Source organism: Pyxicephalus adspersus, chromosome Z (assembly GCF_032062135.1).
Source record: "Pyxicephalus adspersus chromosome Z, UCB_Pads_2.0, whole genome shotgun sequence".
NCBI classification, from domain to species: domain Eukaryota; kingdom Metazoa; phylum Chordata; class Amphibia; order Anura; family Pyxicephalidae; genus Pyxicephalus; species Pyxicephalus adspersus.
The window spans coordinates 84194643-84219866 of record NC_092871.1 but is presented as its reverse complement, the minus strand read 5'-3'; positions in this window follow the sequence as shown (position 1 = coordinate 84219866).

The following is a 25224-nucleotide window of genomic DNA, read 5'->3' as shown; positions in this document are numbered from 1 at the left end:
AACAGCAAAAAATCCCTAAAAAAAGAAGGGAAAAAAAGTTATTTTGGAATGATTATAGTTAACTTAGTTTTTTATAGTATAACGCTCATTTTTTTTTTTTAACTGACATGAAATGCAATGCAGGTCAGAGGTCACCTTTTTAAGAATTCTTTAATGTTATACATGCCCAGCAGACAGCAGCTTATGTTGCACACTTTCCACATATACCAAGGCAACTTCTGGGGAAGCCAATTCATTTACCTGCATGTGGGGGAACATGGAATGCCCAGCACATGAAAACCTATGCAGTTCAGATAGGGCCCTGGTCAAGATTCCAACCTGACACCCCAGCACTGCTGGTTGTTGCACTAGGCAAACTAGCCACCAGGATACCCATGGAGGTCACTTTTTTTCACAATATACATTGGATTAGTATCTATATAATAAAAAATATTAAATATTGCTACATCATAACTATTTTTAACAATGTAGTTACTGTATCAAGTGACACTAAGTAAGTTAAGTTCTAGCTGTCATTGTGACAGCTTGGAATTGCTGCCAAATGCGGCTGAAGACCTGCGGAGAACTAAGTGGGGCTGGGCATACTAAACACATCCAAAATATAAAAGTGAAGTTTTTTTCTTGGTAATGTGCAGCACACCCAACAACCATAAATGGTTCGTGAATTTTGGAATAAGATGTCTACCAAATCCTAATAGGCTTGATGGTCAGAAGTCCACAAACTTTGACCATACATTGTATAATAAATATACCAACGGCATCCTAACATATTTACTAACCCCTTCTATCAATACAAGTAACATAACTCATCACTTTTTTAAAACTTACAATAAAGTGATATCTATATTTTATAAAAAATTGGCTACTCTAGCCACTTTTGGAGAAATATCTGGTCTCCAAATTAACCATAAGAAATGCTCAGCATTGAATATTATTCTGCCAAACTTGCTTGTCACTCACCTCAAGGTATCCTTCTCATTTTGCTGGGAGCAAGTCAAAATTACTTTATCTGGGTGTATATATCACAGTATCTTAAGATATGCATTTGCTGCAAATTATCCAGCCTTGATATGCCAGAGAAGGCTACTTCTTGAGACCTGGAAAATGTACCAGATATCATGGTTGGGGCGTGTAGCAGCAGTGAAGATGACACTTCTGCCTAAATTTTTGTATCCCTTCAGGGTGCTCCTAATTTCAGTACTTTTCTCACCTTCTCACTACTTAGGTATAATTCAAAGAATGATTCCTAATTTTATCTGGGGTAATAGTAGACACCGTATCACCAAACAAACCCTCTTCCAATTGAGCAAAGATGGAGGCCTCTCTGTACCACATATTTAAAAATTGTTATATAGCAGAACCGTTAGCTTATATTTCAGTATACCATTCTGAAACGGACACACCTTTATGGGTGGCCATAGAGGCAGAAGAGGTGTCCCCCCTCTGTATACAGTAGATGGTCTCTTATGGATCCCAGCAGCATTGCAGGGTCATATCTCTAATCTGATAATGGAACATACAGTGGAGGGCGCATAATTTGAAAAGGGTCTTTGACATACTGTCTATACATGGTACTAGAAGCTTTGCGTCCGTAAGACAAAAACATCATTTTCCGCCCAATGAGATTTTCCGTTATCTGCAGATTAAACATTTTGTGACTGAAACTTGTAAAAATACACCTAATCTGTTGGGCATGACCAGCTTTTAAAGAATTTGCAGGCTACTATCTATCCTAAAAGGTAATATAACAATAATTTATGGTTCTCTATTAGCAGGTACAACATCTAAGTCTCACACCTATATGTTTAATTGGGAAACAAATCTACAAATGAAACTTCACCCTGAGATGTGGTGCCAAATATGGGATAGCACAGCTAGATGCTCTCCCAATAGTAATGGCACCTGAGGCTAACTATAAATAATAAATTATTAATGCGTTGGTGCATGGTACCTGCCAGGCTCTGCAGATTTTCGTATGAATGAATAGAGAGGAAAGAGAGAGGTTTGAGGCTCATATGTTTTTCATGCAAAAAGTAAAGTGTATTGATTTAATATTTAGTACATAAGCCATCTAATACACATATAAACATATATTGTTTCCATCTCTGTCCTGTTAATATTTTACAACACAGAGTAATTATACATACTATACAGTATGAATTTTTTCAGAAAATAGTACACATACCCATAAAACCGTTCAAAAGACCGTGTCGTGGCGCGCAATGATTCAACACATTTCGCAACGAAGGGCTTTCTCAGGGATAGATAATAATGCATGCTTATTGGTCTGTTATGTATAGAAATATAATAGGTCAAGGATAGCATAGTGGAAAACATTTTAGGATAATAAATCCAACAAAGTACACCGTAAATTGAATACAGTTATAACATGATATATGAAAACATGCTAAGGACAGAAAATATTTGACAATGGTTTAAGGGTAATCAGTAAGTATGACTAAAGTCAAAGAATACCTTTGGGTATGTTCAAAGTGATTCATTCAGAGTAATTGGTTCAGACAGTATTCGAAGAATTAAAAAAATCATAAAATGCTACTGTTTAAACAGAGGAGCACATATGGATATATAATATAATATTGTTATTCACGTCCCTGAAATTAGGAAGATGCCCCACAAGGGGGGTGTATATATGGAGTTGCTGCTGGTGATAATGGTGAATATGATCAATAGAGTATGATTAAGTATACACATATGGAATAGGGGGTATATTCAAAAGATAGCAGTAGGTATAGGAATACATACCTAAGGTTTGAAGTAGTCATTTACACTTTTGTTAGAAGTTTTAGCACAGTTTACAAATGTTTCATGGGTGCGGTAAAAGCTGGTCCTTGCATCCATCAACCAATGTTATAAATGGGCCCTTGCTGTGGATGCACACCCAGCCCCTCCTCCCGCATGTAGGAGAATCCCCGTGACATCAACGGGGCTCCACAATGCAGGAGAAGGGTGTGGGACAAGTGTATCTGCCCCCTTCAACCTGAATGGGTGATTCGCCCTGACATGGGGTGGATCATACAGGGGACGGGATGGCCAGCACAGCGTGTGCCGCGCAAAATGTACGGGGTTACAATATGTGGTTTAGACAGAGGCTACTGAATATTACATTCTGGCATTTGCAATCAATATGTAAATTGTTAAAATAAAGTGCTTACATTTCTTTGTACATTGCATTATTACAAAAAAAAAAACAAAAAAACAACCAATTGTAGAAGTTTGGGTAAAAATGTTATACATACACAAAAACTAAAGAAATTTAAAACATATATATATCAGAAGGGATATAGGACAGAGGTACAAAGAGTCCTTGTGATGATAAAAAGTGGATAGTACTAGTAAGTTTGAAGTAAGTGAAATTTGTTACTTAATGATATATAATGTATAGGTATGAATGTGTACAGGAGTATAAGAACCTGATATCATAGGCGTATTGGAATTAGAGAAAGGATTTGAAGCTTACTGCTTTGTTTAAGCCTGGTGGGTAGGTTGCTTTGAGGTTTACTATCCACTATGTAAAAGTTTTTTTATCTAGGTCGCCTCCTCTCGAACTGGGGAGTATGTGTTGAGACCAAAAAAGTTTAGAACTTTTGGATTATAGTGGTTTTTGGTGCCTACATGATGGCATACAGGTGTAATTATTTTGCCCACTTCTATGGAATGTATATGTTCGTAGATCCTCTTTTTAAGGTCGTATTGTTTTTCCTATATAGAAGGAGTCACAGATGCTGGTAATCATATAAATTACGCCTTTTGTGTTGCAATCAATATATGTATTAGGTCTATGGTTATCACCATTTGGTAGAGTGATCGTACATGATTCATGGATCCACATACATTGGCTGCAGTGTCAAAATTTGAAGGTGCCATTCGTAGTTTCTCCAGATATTCTGCCGCTTCCTCCAGAATGTGTTTCAGAGGATGCACAATTAAGGACACATTATTCCACATCTGGTGGGAGAGCCCAAGGATACACAGATTTTGGATTGCTGTGTTTCAGCTTGTTTACACGGTGCTGGGAAGACTCATACCAAAAGACCCTAAGGTCGTTTTACTAAATGTTAAACCAGAACACTGTACGTTGTCCCAGTTCTGTCTGTTGCAGTTCATTTTACTGCAGCTAAACAGGTGTTGGCTAAGGCTTGGAGATCAGCTAAGCCAACGGTGGCTCAAGAGAAACGGAAAATGTCCTGGTATCTAACCAATGAGAAGGTGTCCGTTATTCTAAATGACAAACATGATGAATTCCTGGGAATATGTGAACCCTAGATTAAACACTATTTACCATCTGATTTTGATTGGTCACCATTAAGCATTTCAATCAAAGTTCTGCACCACGACTTGTGTGAAAGAAGCTGCGGGTTCGTGAAGTAGGTTGCAATACCATAGTTTTTTTAGCCCAGTCAGACCCCTTCCGCCCCCCTTAACTTTGTTTCCCACCCCTCTGTGTGTTGTGTTGTTGAGTGTTTGTGAATATTAGAATATAATATCAAGTACTGCTCCATATGCCCCAGGTTATTTGCAGCACACTGATATACTTCCACTATATTTCCCCTTCTTTTTACCTTGGGACATTGGGAATTGCTGGCGCTGCGGCTGAAGACCTAAAGGGCAGTAAGAAATTTTGGGATCAGATGTCCAACAAATGCATATGGGCGTGATGGTCTGAAATCCACAAACATTGCCCATACAGTGTATAATCAATATACCAACGGCATGCCAATATTTTTACCAGGCCTTTCTATCAATACAAGTGACATCACTCATCACTCTATTCCCACACTGCATATTGATGGCAATTGATGCAAACACACTGGGAATAAGATTAGAAAAGGCAAACAGAATGATAGATGCACATAGCATTAAATCAGCATGGATACCAGTCTAATTGTATCTTTTAAGAAATTCAAGGATATTTCATTTTATTTGCTGTGGATTAAGACTTGCTTTGCTAACCAAATATTTTAAAAGCTGATTCTGAGTTTTTATTAGGCAGCCCCACTAGTCTACTGATTTTGATTACTGATTTGGATGACTGCTTTCAAAGTAATGAATCATTTTAACGGGTGGGAAAACCTAAATACACAAATCATTTTTTATTCTCAATGACAAAAATATACAACTGTTTTATTAGTGTGGTGCCTTGCCGCATTGAATTTTCTGTGTTACCTAACCACTACACAGGTAGTTGATCCATCTATATATGTACCTTGTTGCACCATTGACCAATGGCAGAACTGGACCTGTGGGGGAAAAAAATTATGTATGTTAGGAAGAAAAGAAAAAGTTGACTAAATACACTATATGACCAACAGTATGTAAAGATAGCTATGTCATAGATATGAATTGTTGGAGATACCATCCCAAAACCAAGGACATTATTATGAGTCCCCCTAGCCTTATTCCCTTGAGACAATAACTGACTCCATTATTCTGGCAAGGCCATTCATAAAACAATGGAGTATATGAGTATTTAGCCAAAAGTAGGTCAACCGTTGGACTTGAAGACTTTGCTCACAATTGATGTTCCAATTCATTAGGATGTTCAGTAGAGGTCAGAGCTCTTTGCAAGCTACTCAACATCCTTTATACCCAACTAGTCATGTCTTTACGTGGCTGGCTTTGTATATAAGGCACAGTCATGTTGGAACAAAAAGGTTCTTCACCAAACTGTTACCACAAGGCTGGAAGACCATTTGTATGATGTACCTGTTACCACTGTGCCCACAGCTCCTCTTTCTTTAGCAGCTTGCACCATTCCCAGCCTCCCTTTAGTAATATGCGCTCTCCTTATCTCTGCATCCCTGGTAATCTGTGTACAACTGGAGGGGATTAGAGACTATGTCCTACAGCCAATGAGCAGATTAGTTCCTGGTCGTAATCCTACCCTACTATTGGTTATCAGTCCTATTTAAACCTTTATAGTTTCAGGTTCTGGTTGCTGAATCCTTAATATAGTCATCCATTATTCTTCCTAGCATTATCTTGATTCTTCTCAGCTTGACCTTGACTTTGCCTGTGATTTCCATCTGCCCTGGCCTAAAGGTGCGTACACACTTCCAATTTTTATCGTTCCAATCGAACGACGAACGATCGATTGGGCAAAAAATCGTTCGTAAAAAAGTAACCAACGACGCCGACGAACGAGGAAAGTTGTTGGAAACGAACGGCCGGACCGGCGGATCGGATTGGGCGACGATCGTTGAACATCGTTCGTGTGTACGGTCGTTCGTTGATCGTCCATGGGCTGAGCATGCGTAATGAACGAACGCTCGTTCACTTTCCTGTCGTGCACATAGTTCCTCTATCGCTCAAACGATCGGATCTATTGTGTGTACAATATCTACGAACGATCGTGTCGTTATCTCTATGTGCAGGATCGGTGCTATACGATCGTTCGTAGATATCGTGCAGGATCGTTCGTCGTTCGTTTTCCAACGATAATAATTGGAAGTGTGTACGTAGCTTAAGCCTGTTAATTGACTTTGCTTTGGTTGCTGCCTACCCTGATATCAGTCTATTCTACTATTCAGCCTTGATGTGTTGTGTTTCTGCCTGATTAGCCATTCCCACACTAAAGCTGTCTGATCCCAGTCACCACTGGTAGGGCCTTTTAAGCCAAGCTCTGGTTGCTGGATCCTTAGCGTGTTATCCAATATTCTTTCCAGCGTTCTTTTGATCCCTCTTGGCTTGACCTTAACCTCAATTTTGCCTGTGATTGCCATCTGCCCGGATCTCAGCCTGTTCTACTACTCAGCCTTAACTTATTTTATTCCTGTCTGATCTCAGTCACTGCTAGTGGGACGACCCTGAGGACTGGGACCTGGTGACCAGCTTGCAGAAAAGTAGTCCAGTTGTCACTAGGGTCACTGATCCATCACTCCATATGGGGAAATTTGGTGAAGACCAAGAGACTGCCAGGGGGGACCCATGACAGTACCCTTCACCAGAAAAAAACCTAAACCCCAACGTTATTTTCATATCCCTTTAGCAGAAAATGTAGGAAAACAAATTTGTTACAAATGATCTGTTTCTTCTAATACAACACTTTTATATGGAATATAGCAGAGCTGATGCGTCATTGGGTACTTATTGTGCAGCTCCAAGCTTAACAAGCACAATTAAAACTATAAACCAATGTGGCTCATGATGTAAAAATGTTGCAACTGTTTTGAAATATTTATTGTGAATCATTTGACTGAAGAATTATACTGTAGTCAAAGATACAAAAAAAGGGAAAATATCCATTAAAAACAAAAATTTGGCCAAAATAAATTAAATAAATTATAAATTAAAGATCATTGTAATCTGCTGTAGCAGTGTTTCTCAATCAGGGTTCCATGAATATCCTGGGTTACTTCAGAGGTTACTAGGGGGTCCTTTGAATAATGAGCAATTTGCACCTCTCAGGTCAGTTTAGGTGACACAAATTATGTTTCTGGTTATCTGTAAGGGTGACATTCTTCCCAATGGCCAGCAATATAAGAGGAATTCTTCCCACTGACCACCATACTAATGTACTGTGATCTATCGATATAATAATTTTAGGGGTTCCCTGAGGACATGAAGGTTACTTTAAGGCAGTGTTTCTCAACCAGGGTTCCTCCAGAGGTTGCTGGGGGTTACTTGAGCAATGATCAGTTTGCACCTCTCAGGTCAGTATAAGTGACACCAATTATCTTTTTGGCTATCTGTAAGGGTGACATTCTTCCCAATGTCCAGCAATGAAAGAAGAATTCTTCCCACTGACCACCACACTAATGTACTGTGAGCTGTGGATATAGTAATTATAGAAGGGGTTCCCTTTTATATTCCCCTAGGAAAGGATTGCCCCGCCGTTTTTTTGCAGACTCTGCCGTGCCACCGTGCACAAGTCTACGGAGTCCCCGAGGAACAAGATCTGTAACCTCTGCGGGGAGAGAGACCACCTCTACCGGGCATGCCCCAAAAGGACACGTTCCTGTGCGGGAGTGGTCAGAGGCACAGGACACGTAGGCGAAAATACCGGACGTGACAACAGAGGGGGACCATCTGCCAGAGGTAAGCATAGGCCCCCAGATGCCCGAGGACAGCCCGCTTCCCCACCTGTTATTTCCAGACCCTCCTCCTCCACCCCTAGGCCCCCACCGCCCAGCCTCCCACTGCCCAGGCCCCCACCCAGGCCACCCGGCCAAAATCCTCCCCCAGGTCCACTGGACCTGGCCCTAAGGAGACCCCCTCCTCTCCCCCCTGTCCAGTTTACCAAGGACCTCGCTGAGGTCGTTGACTATCTGGACAGTATACCCCACGACCCCAGTCTTTTCCAACCCCCCCACGGAGGAGGACAACGCGTTCTGGGAGTCGGTTGAGGAAGAGGGAACTGCCCCTCTCTTGGTGAAGGTCGTACAGTCTCCGACTGAAGTGTCACTTTTCTCCAAACTATCATGGCTAAGATATCAATCTTTTCCCTCAATGTGAGGAGCATAAGAGACCCCGTCAGAAGGCAGACTGTACTCAGCTTCGTGGACACCCAACCAGTTGTCATTGTCATGTTGCAGGAATGTGCCCTTCCCTCCTCTAGGAGATACAGGCATCTGTGCTCCCAGGGTCCCTCTTACTGGTCTGGGGGCAAGTCAGCAGGCATAGCCATTCTGATCAGGGGTGGGCGTTTCACGCTTGACGCTGTCCACGATCTCGTCTGTGACCGACTTCTGGTCATAGACGATTCGTGGGCAGGGGAGACCGTTAGGCTCATCAATGTGTACGCCGCCCCTGAAAAGAATGAGCGGCTGGAGCCCTCAGGTTTCCAGACCTTGAGGACCCAACTCGCAACCACCAGGGCAGTAATAATGGGCGGTGATTTCTACTGCCCAATAGAGGAGGATGGGCGCAGCTCCGGCATCATGGCAAAGTTGGACGTTACCTCCCGCCTTCTCAAAGAGATGGTGGCAAAAGCTTCCTTGAAGGATGTCGTAGGCTCCATCGGAAGTGGCAATCCACGTGCAAACTACTCCTGGTGCCGCCCGGATGGATCTGTCTGCTCAAGGATAGACTTTATCTTTACATCGAGAGAGATAACGTTACATTTATCTTTACATGGAGAGAGGACGCCCCCTCACTTTGGAGGAGCTGTCCTCTGCCGTCAAGTCCTTTAGGCAGGGTAGGACCCCGGGTTGCAACGGTCTCCCAGCGGAGCTCTATGTAGCGCTGTGGGATCTCGTAGGCCCGGACCTGCTCGAGCTGTACAAGTAGTTGGTGGTGGAGGGCAGAATGCCGCCATCGCTGAGGGAGGGCATGATCACGATCTTGTACAAGCGCAAGGGCGAGAAATGCTACCTCAAAAACTGGCGCCCCATCTCTCTCCTTAACGTGAACTACAAGATCCTTGTCAAGGTACTGGCCAACCAGCTAAAGAAGGTTATCGGACAGTTCATCCACCCGGACCAGACCTGCGGAATCCCAGGGCGACAGATTGCGGACAGCCCCGTACTGGTTAGAGACACAGTCCACTACATCCACGCTGCCCTGGTCAGTCTGGACCAGGAGAAGGCCTTCGACCGTGTCTCCCACGGGCTCATGCTTAGAGCCCTCCGTAGGTATGGTCTCGGTGAATGTTCTGTTCATATGTTAACCTGATGTACCTTGACATCCACAGCACAGTGCTGGTGAACGGCTGGAAGACTGACCCCTTCCCGGTCCTCTCCGGGGTCAGACAAGGCTGCCCTCTGTCACCTCTCCTTTTTGTCTGTTGTATAGAGCTCTTCACCGAATGCATCAGACGGAACCCAGAGATCAGAGGGATCACCACACGAGGACCAGACAGAAGGGAAGTGAAGTGTTCGCTCTACATGGACGACATGACGGTGTTCTGCGCGAACAAGTGTTCCATCGACATGCTCGTCCAGATCTGCGAAGACTTCGGCCGAGCTTCAGGGGCAAAAGTCAACTGTGGGAAGTCAGAAGCCATGCTCTTCGGGAATTGGTACCTGCCTTCCTCTGCGTCCATCCCCTTCAACATCCAACTGGACTTCATCAAGATCCTCGGTGTCTGGTTTGGGAAGGAAGGAGCAGCCCTGGGAGTCTTGGGAAGAGAGGCTCTCGAAAATGATGCAGAAATTCGGCCTCTGGAGCCTCAGGGATCTCACCATCGAAGGGAAGACCCTGGTACTCCGCAGCAATATCCTTCCTGTGTTGCAGTACCTCGCCCAAGCCTGGCCCCCACGCACCAACACCTGCAAGGCCATCATGAGGGCGACCTTCCACTTCATCTGGGGCTCGAAGACGGACCGAGTGAAGAGAGCGACGATGTTCAAGGAACATCGGAAGGGTGGCAAAGGAGTTCCGGACATCGCGACAATGTTGATAATCTTCTTCGCCTGCAATACCATGAGAAGGACACTAGTGGATCGATCTTCGACCTCTGCAGGGAATGCCATGTCAAGATTCTTCCTCCTCCCACTCTGGAGGAGCCTAGGATGGGACAGGTGGGACAGCTCAGTGCCGTAAAACTGGGACACCCCTTGGTTCTACTTGGACACTTTCAAGTTCATCAAGGAGAATGAGCTGCAGGGCGTCAGGACCGACCTGTGGAAGCCGAAGACGATCTACAAGCAAATCCGTGGAAAGGACTCTATGGAACCTGTTCAGGGTAGGAACGGAGCCACCTGCAAATAAATCTGGATCGACATCAGGTCCAAAAGACTTACCAACAGGCACAGGGACTTGGCCTGGATGGCGGTTCAAGGAGGACTACCCTTGAGAACTTTCATGCACGCCAGGAACTTATGTAGGTACAGACACTGCCCCTTCTGCGTCATCGAAGAGGAGACAGCTTTGCACGTCTTCTGGCAGTGCCCCTACGCCCAAGCCGTGCTGAAGACCATGGAACAGGAACTTAGCCAATTCATCACGAGAACGGCCATCACATACTGCGCTGTGCTGTATGGTCTGTTCCACGGCCAATTCACGAGAGAAGAAGTCTAAGGAACTTGGAGGATTTTGAACTGTGCTAAGGACGCTATCTGGTGCGCCAGGAAGCGCCTTATCCTCCGGAGGGAGAGGATGTTCATCAAGGACTGCCGCAGACTGGCCCTCAATCTGCTCAGAGACTATAACCTCATGGACTTTCTGGAAGAGAAAGAGGACATCTGAGAAGGCCCCCTTCCCCCCTCCCCTCCGCCCCTCAAGCTTCCTTTGTAAAAATTGTTTAAAGAACTCTAATAAAGCTTCGGGCCCGTGAGTTCCTCCCCCCCCCCCCCCCCCCCCCCCCCCCCCCCCCCCCCCCCCCCCCCCCCAACCTCTCCCCAATGCACAGCCGTTCTTTATTAGATGTGTGAAATATGTGATTCTAGTTTTGTAAGAGCTCAAATAAAGCTTCGGGCCTTGGATGAGCTCTTAGAGACAGTTTTAGATAAAGTATTTTAAAGGTGTGGATCAACAATCTGTCGGGGTGGTTTGTGGTACAATGCCGTAGTATGAAGGGATGTATGTATTTATTTGCGAGTATGTTGTGGGGGATTGTAATGTAGTGTTATGCGCTGCGTCACAATTCCATGTATGTATGAACCTGGATTGTTTTGTTTTCGAATCTTGTGATTAATAATATACTTTATTCAATCAAAACCTGAAAGTTTATCAAGGGTTCCTCCATTTAAAAAAGATTGAGAACACTGTACTGTAGTTTTACAACTACACCAATTAATGACTACTCCAAAATGATGTATTTAGAATATAGGAGTATAGTTGATAATAAATATGGGGATATCACTTTGACTAGTTTATGGATACTACATTCTAAATTCATTAATTCCACAAAAGATATATGGAAAAAAAAAAGGGACTTCTAAGATATCTTCTATAAACATCTATAAACGTACTTTAGAACAACTTTTAGTTGTTAAACTCTGTGTTAAACTCTGTTCATTATTTAAATTGAATAACATGTGAGTTCATTATTTCCATCATATTTATAATTAGCCCTGAATTTATAACTTCTAATAATACTCAACCCGTTTACAAATTCCCTGTCTGCTTCTTCAGGAGCAAACTTTAATAAAGAAATTCATAAATACATTAACCTGACCTGACACGTTTCTCAGATCCTAGTTTATGCTTCATCAGGAGTCTTACATGAGACCTATAAAAATATATATCAATGTATTATACAATGCTTCCTCAGGAGTAATGAGATACTTATGGGGAAAATATGCAATAAGGAAACATAAACCAAATATTTATAAAATGAAAATGCTACAAACACAGTTACAATGGACATTTTAGATACGTACAGAAAAACTTCAGGAATAATTGGAAAAAGCTGAAAGTAACCTAGTGGACAAAGGTGTGTCGTGAGACATGGCTAGTACAAGAAGGAGTCAGAGGGTGGCATGGGCATGGATGGTATCTTAGATTGTAAGCTCTTCTGGGCAGGGTTCTCTCCCCTCTTGCCTCATTGTTTGTATCTTTCTGTCATTTGCAACCCCCTATTTAATGTATGGTGCTGCGTAATATGTTTTCATTGTATAAATACTGCCTATTATTATAATTATTATTAATAATAATAATAATAATAATAATAATAATAATAATAATGGTGATTGTATTTCTTATCTTGAAACAAAACAGGATATCTCTAAAGCCTTTTTAAAATAAATCAATGGTGCAGCACATGACTCAAAAATATATAAATCCTAATCCTATGATCTCTATTAAAGATCTGATTTTATATATATATATATATATATATATATATATATATATATATAGTATCTTTGCAACTGTTCATTTATTTTTTTTGCTCATCATCAGTACTTCATGTAAACACTCTGAAAGACGCCAGAATAAGTTACCATTCAATGACCTGACCTGTCAAATATACATTTCATAATGCAGTTTAGACCCGGATGACTTATAGTGGTTTCCAGCATATTGACGATTGTGTTTTCAGGAATCAGAAAGTGATGAGTCGTTTTATTACCTTGTTAAACCTCACAAAACAATTGAAAGGAGAGATTCACTTTAGGCTTAGAACACAATCTTTAGGCATGTGATGTTTAACAAAGAACAATTGGGAGTCACTCTCTTTATCAGATCATGTACTGGGGCGCTATAACTGTAGGCATTCCTTTTTAAAAGTAGCTGTTTATACTTTTAATGCTATATATTGGTATATTAGAAATTAAAATTTGCTATCTAATTAAACTATTTCAATGCCAGGCAAGGATGAAAGAAGTATAAATATGTTATATTTGTTTATAGAATATATATTAGTACAGAAGAACCTCGGTTATCTGGCACCCACGGGGAATTGCCGATTCCGGATAAGTGTAGTAACCGATTACCTGAGGTTACTCTAAAACTTAGATTTGTCAGCCACTCAGCACTAGACTTGGATGCAAAGATTTTTCCCCATTTACCTCTAGTGCTGAATGGCTCCGAAAAGGAAAACCCTGATGACGCTTGAGCCGTCATTAGGGTTTCTCTTTTCTTAGCCAATCACGGAACGAAGCAATCAGCGGAGCTCTGCTTTGCTGACAGCTCCGCTTACTGGATTGCTCCAGCAATCCTAGCTGAACAGTGGAATGTGTTCTCGAATGCAGAACACATGCCACAGCTCTGCTAGGGCTGCAAGAACAATCCAGAAAGCGGAACTGTCAGGTGCCAGTTATCAGTTTTCCGGTTATCTGAGTTCCTGGTAAACAGGGTTCTACTGTATATAGCAGTAAAAATGTGTTATAATTACTACTTAATATTATTATTATTATTGGGAAATTAAAGTTGCATCAATTGAACAATTCTTTATAAATGGTTCTTTCCTTCTCTAGCTTGAGGGTTTTATGGATGTATTTTTATGTATTTTTTATTGTTATGTATAATGTTTTTTCTCTACATGACTATGCAACTGTACAACTATATGAAAACCTTTTAAATAAGAATCCAAAAAACAGATTTTGGTTTTAAATCATAAACTGTCCTAACTGCAATTATTTTCAAAATTATATTGTTATCTGTTATACATGGATAAACACTGTTTGGCCCAAAAATGACCCAAAGCCTGTAGGGGCAGTGTGATGACCTGGGGTACATGTGGGGGCAGTGTTATGATCTGGGGGTGCCAGTGGGGGGCAGTGTTATGATCTGAGGTACATGTGAGGGCAATGTTATGATCTGGGGTACCTGTGAGTGCAGTGGTATGATCAGAGGTGTACTGTGGGGGTAGTATTATGATATGGGGTGCCTCTGGGAGAAGGGGTTTGATCCCAGGTGCCTATTGATACAGTACTATGATCTGTTGTGCCTGTAGGGGCAATGTTATGATCTGGGATGACTGTAGGGGGCAATGTTATAATATAGGGTGCCTGTGGGGGCAGTGTAATAATTATGGGGGCAATGTTATGATCTGGGGTCCCTGTGGAAACTTTCTTGGACAGGAATTAGGGCAGTAGGTGTTTGTGCCCCCACCCCTCACTCCATAAAAAGCCCCTTGCTAAAAGCAGGTAGGTCCCCATGCAAAAGCAAATCTCTGCCTGCCTGTACCTCACATTTACAATTATTACATAGCATGATTAGCTAATCTTTCAATGTATCATTCTGAAACAGACACACCATTATGGGTGGCCATAGAAGCTGCTGAAGTTTCTCCCATCCCCAGAGATGATCTTTTATTGATCCCAGAATAATCCAATATTAAAACATATATTACAATTATGGAACAAACACAAAAAACAGTGGGTCTAATATCCCGCCACACCACTCTAGCACCCTTAGAGGGTACTTAACTAAAGGCACATTGTTCCACATCTGGTGGGAGGATATACAGATTTTGATATTATGTTTTTCACGGTGCTAGGCAAATCTATACCAAAAGATCCCAAAATGCTCTACTAAATACTAAACCTGAAAACTGTACATCTTCTCAAATCCACCTCCTACAATTCACTTTTACTGCAGCAAAACAAGTACTGGCACAAGCATGGAGATCAGCTACACCAAAAGTAACACAAGTGAAGAAAACAAATATCGTGGAATCTAACCAAGAAAATGTCTGCTATTCTATATGACAAACATAATAAATTTCATAAAATATGGTAACCGTGGATTACATTATCCATTATACAATATTATCTGATTTTGAATTAACAATTTAAATCAAATCTATGAATAATAACATGTAAGAAAGAAACTTTTCTTAACCTCATCACAACCTGAACACCTTCCACTCCCATTACCCTTACTTCCTACCCTTCTGTGTAATGTCTGAGTGTTCTTTTTATAGTCTTTTTATTTTTTGTGTAAATTAAAATATAATGTCAAATATTACTGAAAACACTATAGATTATTTACAAAAAACTGATGGACTTCCACTATATCCTCTTTTCACAATGGGACAATATCTCAATATAAATTAAATATTTTTTTCTGATTCAACAAACTACATCAACGATATGAAGAAATACCACTCCTAATGTAATTGTTCTTTTCAGTCTATGTATTGTTCTTGATATTTTATACTATATAATGACATAGTTTTCTAGCATTATACTTATACAATTTATATACTCTAGTTAAAATGTTCTTTGTTACAAATTTTTTAAAAAACTAATAAAAATTTGGGGAAACAGCTTTTCCTCACAACGTGACCTAAGCGTGGAAGCCAAAAACCTGGAGGCCACTCTACTAAAGACGGCTTCTAGATTCCAGTAAACTTTCAGCCTACAGACCATCCCTAAAAAACTGTGGTCATATTGTAGGGATAAGGCCCTCCCTTGTAATGGTGGCCCTTGCTGTGGTCTAAATTTGCCCAAACACATGGTTGGGGCATAAACACTCTATGGCAAGCCAGATCCCAGAGGACCCCTTATGGATAGGAGATTGGACACACATAATTGCTGATCCACTAGGGAGGTTCCAAGCCTAATAAAGGATCTGGTTTTATTATAAAATGTACAAGAGTTTTCAAGCATTTGCAAAGGCCAACAGTAAAAGTCTACGAAGAGAGCAATGGTGGCAAACCACCCTAGACATCCATATAGTAAAAATATGGTTACATAGTTAAACATATATAAAGTTGCATTGCAACATTTTCCTTTAGAAATATAAATTCATCACTTTTATGATTTTAAATAAAAATCTGCAGGATAGGACAGATAGAAAATCACAGTTTGACCTATGAACAGGCCGTATATTACCTATTGATAACTTTGTTTTTTTACTCAGAGATGCAATGCAGCAAAAAAAAAAAAAGAAAGAAAATGAAATTGTAATCATTAAATCTGAGAGGCCATCTCACTGATGAGCTGCAGCGATGACTGCAACACAATGACCTCATCGGCTTGAGTCAGCTATTAGTCATCTGCTCCACATTTACCGAAATATCATCGCAAGATCTCAATCAGCAGACTTCGGGCATACCTCTGCTACTATTTTGCTTGCGTCTTGGCATGATCTCCATTCAATCTGAACTACGAAATGCATCTAGGATATGCCGTTGTGAACACTTACTGTCAATGTGAGGAACTCATTACTTAGTTAAGTGACATTACAAACAATCAGCAGAATTAGGAGCGGAGGAGAGACGAGTAAGCTGTGATTTCCCATGCAGATAATCATGATGAGCCTCTTCATCTGCTGATTACAAACTTGGCCATGGATCTATATATATTAAAAAAAAAATGCATGGGATCCAATTTTAAAGACCAGTTGAACCATCAAGTAGCTGATTTAATAAAAATTTTCTTTTTTATTTATTCTTTTATTAATGGAGATGATAAATAGGACTGAACCACTAGCATTCTCGAGAAAATTTGCTCGAACTTCCCATGATTGCACGAAATTTCCGCTAACCGATTTTGTGAAAGCATCAGAAGATCGAGGAAATTATAACAGGAGGATTCACAGGAATGCTCCTGTTTGCAATCCTCGAGGCACTTCCCATGATTGCACGAAATTTCCGCTAACCGATTTTGTGAAACCATCAGAAGATCGAGGAAATTATAACAGGAGGATTCACAGGAATGCTCCTGTTTGCAATCCTCGAGGCACTAGAGGTAATTAACCTCTAGTGCCTGGAGAACTTCTCAATGAATGCAGCCGGGGCCGCATTTATTGAGTACAGTGTGCGTTCCCCGGCACTAGAGGTTAATTAACTTCTAGTGCCCCGGGGATCACACACTCTACTCAATGAATGGAGCCACAGCTGCAATCATTGAGAAGATGCCCAGCACAGGAGAACCTCCTGACATTGTAATATAAGTATCTCTTACAAATGATATATACATATATATTACAGATACAAATGTATCATTTGTAAGAGATACTTTTATTACAATGTCAGGAGGTTCTTCTTTGCCGGGCATCTTCGCAATGATTGCAGCTGTGGCTGCATTCATTGAGAAGAGTGTTCAATTCCTGGGGCTCTAGAGGTTAATTACCTCTGGTGCCCGGGGATCCTCCTGTTCAGTGAGAGCTCGACCTCTCTTCGAATCAGAAGGCTGTTCTTGCTTACATTTTTGGTAAGCTAGAAAGGCCCGATTCACAGCGAGATTGAACTTAATATTCTGGCTTGCTCATCCATAATGATAAACTATCAAGAGAGAACATGGGAGATCCTGGAATAGATCTGGTCCAGAATTTAAACATTTGCCAAATAATATCAATATTAGCAAGATATTTTAAGAAATTTATTTCAGGTTTGCTGGACCCCCAAGATTCTCCTATAATAGTCTATCTGCTCTAGTCTATCTGTTGTGGTAGTTGTAAAATCAGTGAATTGTGGAACCCCAGGGCTGGCTGTCCTCCTATCGAATGGTTCCTGTATAATTTTGGATCTGACACCGCTTGTAAGAGCCATATGACCACAATGTTCTTTTTATCTGTCTGTGTAAAAAGATCTTAATTCTAAACTGTAAGGAATACATTTGGACCACCGCGGTAAAATAGACATTCTTCACACTGATCATCAATGTAAGGAGCATTTTTCCATGAAAATGAATATATTTTTCCTGAGATACTGAATAAAATTCAGGTTCCTTGAGGTAAAAATGTTGAGACTGATTGCTTTAAGGAGATCTTGTCAGATCTCAAAAGGGCAAATCCAGCACCCCTTTGTAAAAGAAGAAAGTATATAGTTCCCTCTACAATGGCCCATATCTCTTGAACCCCACTGCAATGTCCCTAAGCATGTCATGTATAGTCATCAATGACCCCATTGGAGTGGGGTCAGGGCATCATGTATCAGCTAAAAAAAATGTAGTGTTTTGTAAAGAAAACCTAAACTACTGTCATATAAATTAATTTTTGAAGCCAGCAAGAGTACATTTTCTAGGTTGATGGGTGGGTTTAGATTAGATTTAGACATTTGGCAGCTTTTTGTCAGAAAACCTGCAGATCCCTATGTTGCCTGTTGGTGGCACTATAGTTTAGCACATTCATGTACTTCCACTGGAAACCAGTAGGTTGCTTGCTACATGCAAGGCATGCTAAGCCACAGTGCCACCATCAGGAAACATAGGGAGTTGCAAGTTTCCCTAAAAAAAACAGTGAAAAGAAAATGTTACTTTCTTAAACGTTAATAATTAAACTTTGATTTTTAAAATGTTCTTTATTTTTCACTTGGGACATATCCCCATAGCCTCCCTTCTCCAGTAACTCAGGTGACAATTCTATGTTAAGCTTTGAAATAAATTTTTGATAAAACTACATTTTTCAATTTGTACTTGCTACCTGCCTTAAACTTAGAATAAAGGAAGAAGAGGCAGCAAAGCCAATTGGTTACCCTGCAGTGCAAGATGTATGCTGAGAAGAGGGGCCTATTAGTTTGCAGCTTCTCTTAACACTATCCAATTAAACACTGATGAAGGGACAAGAGCTGAATGTTATCTAACTGTAATATAAGATCTCTTACCAAACTCAAAAAAAAATTTGGGCTTTATTCACTTACTTTATTGACTTTGACATTCATTGTGCAGGAATTTCTGTAATGCATTCACGTTGAATGACTTAATGAAACAAAATCCAAACATCCCCAGCAGGTAAAATAAAATCCAAAATAGTAATCCTATATTTTTATCACATCATCATATAAACTCAGCACTAGATGGCGCAGTAGATCTAAAGAGGAATCAGTGTAATACAGTAGTGTGTGTGCATACACAATGCAATTTTCTATTCAACAAGTAGCCCCGCTGTGCTCTTAGCTTAGGTTACATTGAAAACACAACATACAACCTTCCAAATTCTTTTTAATGTTTATTTGTATTTTAGAAAATGGGTCCCAGCAAACATGCTCTATGATTGATGACTTTCTTATTTCTACCAATTATTGAGCCTCTAAACAGCCTCTCTCTTTCTACAGAAAAAGCATTTAATTATTAAAACCAATTCATTGGGGGTCAGTGGGAAGAAAGGCCCCTACATAGGTAGTCGGTCAGAAGAATGGACTTCATATTGGTCGCCTGTAGGAAGATAGCCCCTTCCATTGGTGGTTATTTGAAAGAATGCCCCCATTGAAAAAATGTCCTTTAGATTAGTGGTCAGAGGAGTGGCCCTTACATTGGTGCAAAAATGCTGCTTTCATTGATGGACATTGAAAAAATTGCCCTTTAGATTGGTGGTTGGTGGAAGGAATGCCCTTTATATTAGTGGTCATTGGAACAATTGCCCCTTACATTGGAGGTCAGTTGAAAGAATGTCTGTTCCATTTATGGTCAGTGGGAAGAAAGCCCTTTACATGGATGGTCGGTCAGAAGAATGTCCTTTAGTGACCAGTGGGATATTTGCCTGTTCCATTTGTGGTAATTGGAAAGAATGCCCCTTACATTGGTGGTTGGGGCAAAGAATGCCCTGATCAGTGGAAAGATGCCCCTAAAATGTGTGGTCAGTAGAGAGACTGACCCATCTATTTATGGTCAATTGGAGAAAAGCCCACATATAAGTGCTTGGTGGAAAGAATGCCCTTTACATTGATGGTCAGTGGGAAAAATATTCCCTACATTGGTGGTCACTGGAAATAATGGCTCCTATGTTGATGGGTTAATGGTTGGTTGTAGTAAGGGGTCAGTGAAACTGTAAATTAAAGTAATTGTATCCAATGATTACATTATTAAACAGAGACACACTGCCATCTTCAGGCTGCACTGACATTTACAAGCAAAGTTTTTTTCCCTTTAGATCTCTCTTGCAATCACTTTGCCATTGCTGACATAGTAACCACATAATCCAAAACCACTCTGACTGTTCCTAATCCAAAATTAAAACCAGAGCTTTGATTGACACATTTGATATTGTAATTGTATTCAATGTTTACATGATTAAACAGAGAAACATTTATCACATCAACAAGCTTCACTGACATCCGCAGGCTATTTTTAAGCCTTCAGTCTTCTTGTGATCACTATGCCATTATTGACTTGGTAACCACATGATCCCAAATAACCCTGACTGTTCCTGATCTAAAGTTAAAACTAGAGCTTTAAATGACACATGTTTGATATTGTAATTGTATTCAATGTTTACATGAATAAATAGAGAAACAGTGCAATCAACAGGCTAAATTGACATCTACAACCTATGTTTTTTTTCTTTATATCTCTCTTGTAATCACTATGCCATTTGCTTGCTCAGTAACCACATGAGCCTAAACCATATCATGATCTATTGGTAAATCTGAAGCATTGAGTGACATTTATTTGATAATGCAATTGTGTCCAATGATTCCATTATTAAACAAATACAAACTACTATCTTCATGCTGCACTGACATCAATAAGCTATGTTCTTTTCCTTCAAATCCTTGATGTGACCACTAAGCAATTTCTGGCAAAGTAACCACATGATCTGATTTTTCCCGATCTATTGGTAAACCAGACCTTTGAGTGCTACCTATTTGATACTGTAATTGTATCTAATGATTACATTATTTAACAGGGAAACATTTTTTTTTTTTGCACAGTGAAGATTTGTTTTTTTTTTATCAGAACTTTGCTTACAAAACTTACTAACAATAAAGAGTTTCCATGGGCACCAATAGTGCAAGTTCTTACAAGCAGAACACTTACCAAATCACTAAGGCCATTTGCATCAACAATGGTTATTACTTCCATGCCATTTGTGTTTGTAATTATGACTTCCTAACTGTGCGGTCATTGTAACATACTACTGAATTACATAAACAACTTGACATTCAAAAGGACCTACTCAGATGAATACGCTTCTGTGCTTATTCTCTAATGGGGATGTTTGTTTTCAGGTATTGGCTCGGTTAACTAATTATCGCATGATACGCTGCAGTCTATAACTGCTGTACAATGGAATTGAATGAGGTTAATAAGCTGATCTCCCACTGCATATTCAACATGAATTTCTTTTTTTTTTCTCCTGTCTGTTTATACGAATTCGCCCCTTGTTTACATGTCGTGCTGGAGTTGGAGGATGCATCTGTTTTCTGTAGAACTTGTTACACTGATTCCTCCTGCTTCGCATCCTCATTTGTTGAGATACAAATGAGTCACGACTTTGAAAAAGCAAAAGATGTCTTTTTGTTTTTCACTGCGTTGTTTTTTTTTTTTTTTCTTTAGTTCTGTGAATTTGCGCATCTTTTGTTTTATTTGATTTAGAAACATTTCCCTTTTTTTTTTTTTGTTTTCCCATCTGCCTTTGCAATCTGGGATAAATGTGGTAGAGGCAATCTTTGGGTGAACTGAAAATATGTTGTTTTCAAAGCATTTAGCAAAACAATATGAAAACAATATGTTAGATAATATATTTATGTCGATTGGGTTTATGGTAGCACGGCTTAAAGGGGAACTGTTGCGGCCCATTCAGATTAAAAGCGCTTGCTGCAGTGTTATTCTATATAGCCTTCTCAGTTCTGCTATGAACTACAGAACATCACCCACCTCCAAAGACATGAGGAGAAAAGGAATTCTAAAGTAGTAACATACTTCCTGTGTTGGATCTTTGCAGAGGAACTGCTGCTTCTTCATAGAGAATAAGGACCTAGTGCAACATGACCACCAGGGGGTGGCATTACAACACCTCTATGTGGAACTGGAACCTGCTGCTGCTGGCTGACAAGATCTATTGTATCACTCTTCTCTCTCTATTCCATTCTCCCTCTCAATATCCCCTCTCTCTACCATTTTCCACCCTCTCTCTCTCTCTCTCTCTCTCTCTCTCCCTCTCTCTCTCTCATCTTCTATTTTTGTTCTATCCTCTCTCTCCCCTCTCCCTCCCCCCCTCTCTCTCCCCCCTCTCTATCCTCTTTTCTCTTTCTTTTTTGGCCTCTCTCTCCCCACTCACTCTCACCCTCTCTTTCTCTCTGCTTCTTCACACTTTTTCCCATTCTATTTTCTCCCATTCTATATTGCCCTCCATCTTTCTCTCCCTTCCCCTCTATTTTCTCTATTACCTCTTTCTCTCCCCTCATCCTCCCACTCTCACTTCCACTTCTCCCTCTCTTCCCCCTCTGCCTTCCTTCTCTCCTTCAATTCTCCATATCCCCTCTTTCATCCTCCCTCTCTTCTCCCTGTCTCTCTCCCCTCTCCTTCTTTCCTCCTGTCTCTCCCTTTTCTCTCTTTCTCTCTATCTCTCCCCCTCACTTTTCTTTGCACTCTTCTCCCTGTCTCTCTCCACTTTTCCTCTCTTTCTTCCCTCCTGTCTCCCCCTTATTCTCTCTCCCTCCACTCTCCCTCTCTCTTCTCTCTTCTCTACTCCATCTCTCTCGCTTCCATGTTCATTTTGTTCTCCCCTCTTTATCTAACTCTTTGTCCTTTCTCTCTTTGTCTCCTTCCTGTTCTTAAGTCTCCCTCTCTTATTTCATGTCTTTCCTCTCCTCCTACCTCTCTCTCTCTCTCTCTCCTCTCTCCATTCCTCATTCTGTCCCCCTCTCCCCCTCTTTCCCCGTCTTCTTCTCGATCCTCCTCCCTTCTTCTCCATCTTCCCTTCCTTCTCCTTCTGTTTCCCCTTGCATGTCTCTTTCTTCCCCTCACTCCCTCTCCTTTTCTTTTTTTTTTTCTCTTTTTCCCATTCTATATTGCCCTCCATCTTTCTCTCCCTTCCCCTCTATTTTCTCTATTACCTCTTTCTCTCCCCTCATCCTCCCACTCTCACTTCCACTTCTCCCTCTCTTCCCCCTCTGCCTTCCTTCTCTCCTTCAATTCTCCATATCCCCTCTTTCATCCTTCCTCTCTTCTCCCTGTCTCTCTCCCCTCTCCTTCTTTCCTCCTGTCTCTCCCTTTTTTTTCTCTTTTTCCCATCTTTTGCTCTTTCTTACCATTTTTTCCCATTTTATTTTATTCCCCCTCCCCTCATTATCTCTCCCCTCTCCCTCCCTCCTTCTCTGTCTTCCTTTTTCTCCTTTCCCTCTCCCTGTCTCTCTCATTTCTTCCGATCTCTCCCCTTTCTGATCCTCTCTGTTCTTTCTCTCTCTCTCTCTCGAAATAATGAGAAAAGATGGGGGATACAGGATGAGAATCAGAGCAACTGTATGATGGAATACTATGATACAGTTGCTCGCACTCTCCACCTACATTCCCTGAAGAAGCCTTCAGGCGAAATGCGTCGGGTTACAGAAAATTGCGCCTACTTTCTACACTTGTTGCAACTCTTAGTCAGACAACTGATTTTCTAGTAAGCAAGGCATTTCCCTACCTATAGCGGTTCAGGGATGCCTTAGACTGAATGTCTTTTATATCTTTTTGTTTTTGTAATTGATTCCTATTGTGATTTGCACTTTGGATGTTATATAAATAAATATTTTTGAATATCTCTTTTTGACAAGTAAACCCCAGTCTTTTCCCAATATTTCTTCATTTTGACTTATTATGGGGTTGGCAGATCTATTACTGACAAGATAGTTAGAGTCACTCCCCCCCACACTGTTTTGTTTCTTTCTCTTTCACTCACTTTTTTTTCTTGTGAAACAGCTTTTATGGTGTGTTTTGTGAGTATCAGAATCAAAAGCTGTTATTAGTTAGAGGTGGCGGGGGGACAGCACAAGCTAGCTGGTCTAGGGGAGCAAAAAGTATAAATTCAGCCCTGTCCCTATAGCATTAATGAAAGACACGGGCATGAACAAAGTGGTGTACCCAAATGTCCAACATTCTAACTCTTCGCGCCCCCTGCCATTCTGTCAATTTGGGCTCTGGGTACCCTGGGCAATTTTTAAGTTCTCCTCCCTCTAAAACTGTCCTTGCCTGACGGATATTCTCTCTGCTTGTGGCTGAATTCTAAAAATAGAATGTAAGAAATCTATTCATATAGATGAAGCTGAAATTCAGCAAAGTTTTTCTACAGGTGAATCCCCCAGGTCCATGTGTTTTAAATGGCAATAGTAGCATCACCACAAGAGAATGTTTGCTGTATCTCAGATTCTCAGGTACTTTAAGCACCTTTTGTTCTGATGAATCTTTATTTTTTTTAGCTGATTTAAAATGAATGTTTGGATTTTTTAGTGTTCATTTCACATTTGTAAGGTGAAAAGTGTGCTATTAGCTTATTCCATTGCCTCTTCAGTATTGTGTGGTTTTACTCAGCCTTTGTTATGTCAACTACAATTCAACCTCAACCACACTCAACCTCTGCGTGGTTGAGTGCAGTTGAGGTTTACTGTTGTTCCAAATATTCATGAACTTGATGCATAAAAGGAAGCAACCACATCAATTTTCAACCTTTTTTTGCTTCTCAAAAGCTGTGAGTTGCAATTGAAGGTGATTCCATTCAAGTCAAAGGAAGTGGCTGGCTTGCTCAGGGGTGGCCAGAAGCAACATTGTGCATCAAGCAACAAAGGCCACAAACCACTGTAACTACAATGTGACTATCTGCAACCTCATGCACAAAGTTAGTCCCAATCTCCCATTCAGGTTCCTGGAAACTGCAGTTTCATAGACAGCCAGCTCCTTCCATAGACTTGAACTAACAAACTTCAACCACAGCTCATTGCAGTTGGAAAGCAATAGGAGCACGGCTGAGCCTACAGCAGACATAAGCAGACAACTACTGGTCCAAAAATTACTTTATAGGGAATTCCCTGCAATATCTGTTATACAGATAAAAACATTCAGTCTAGTTATCATTGTAAAAAAAAATGGAAGAATCCTTCTATAAACCTAGCTATGCCATAAACCTGCTACAAGCATTGCCTTTTTTATGATCTGGGAATGGCATAGTGAACCATCCATTAGACTACATAAGAAATATTTAACAGGCCTAACCTTCCACCATATTTACAGCATG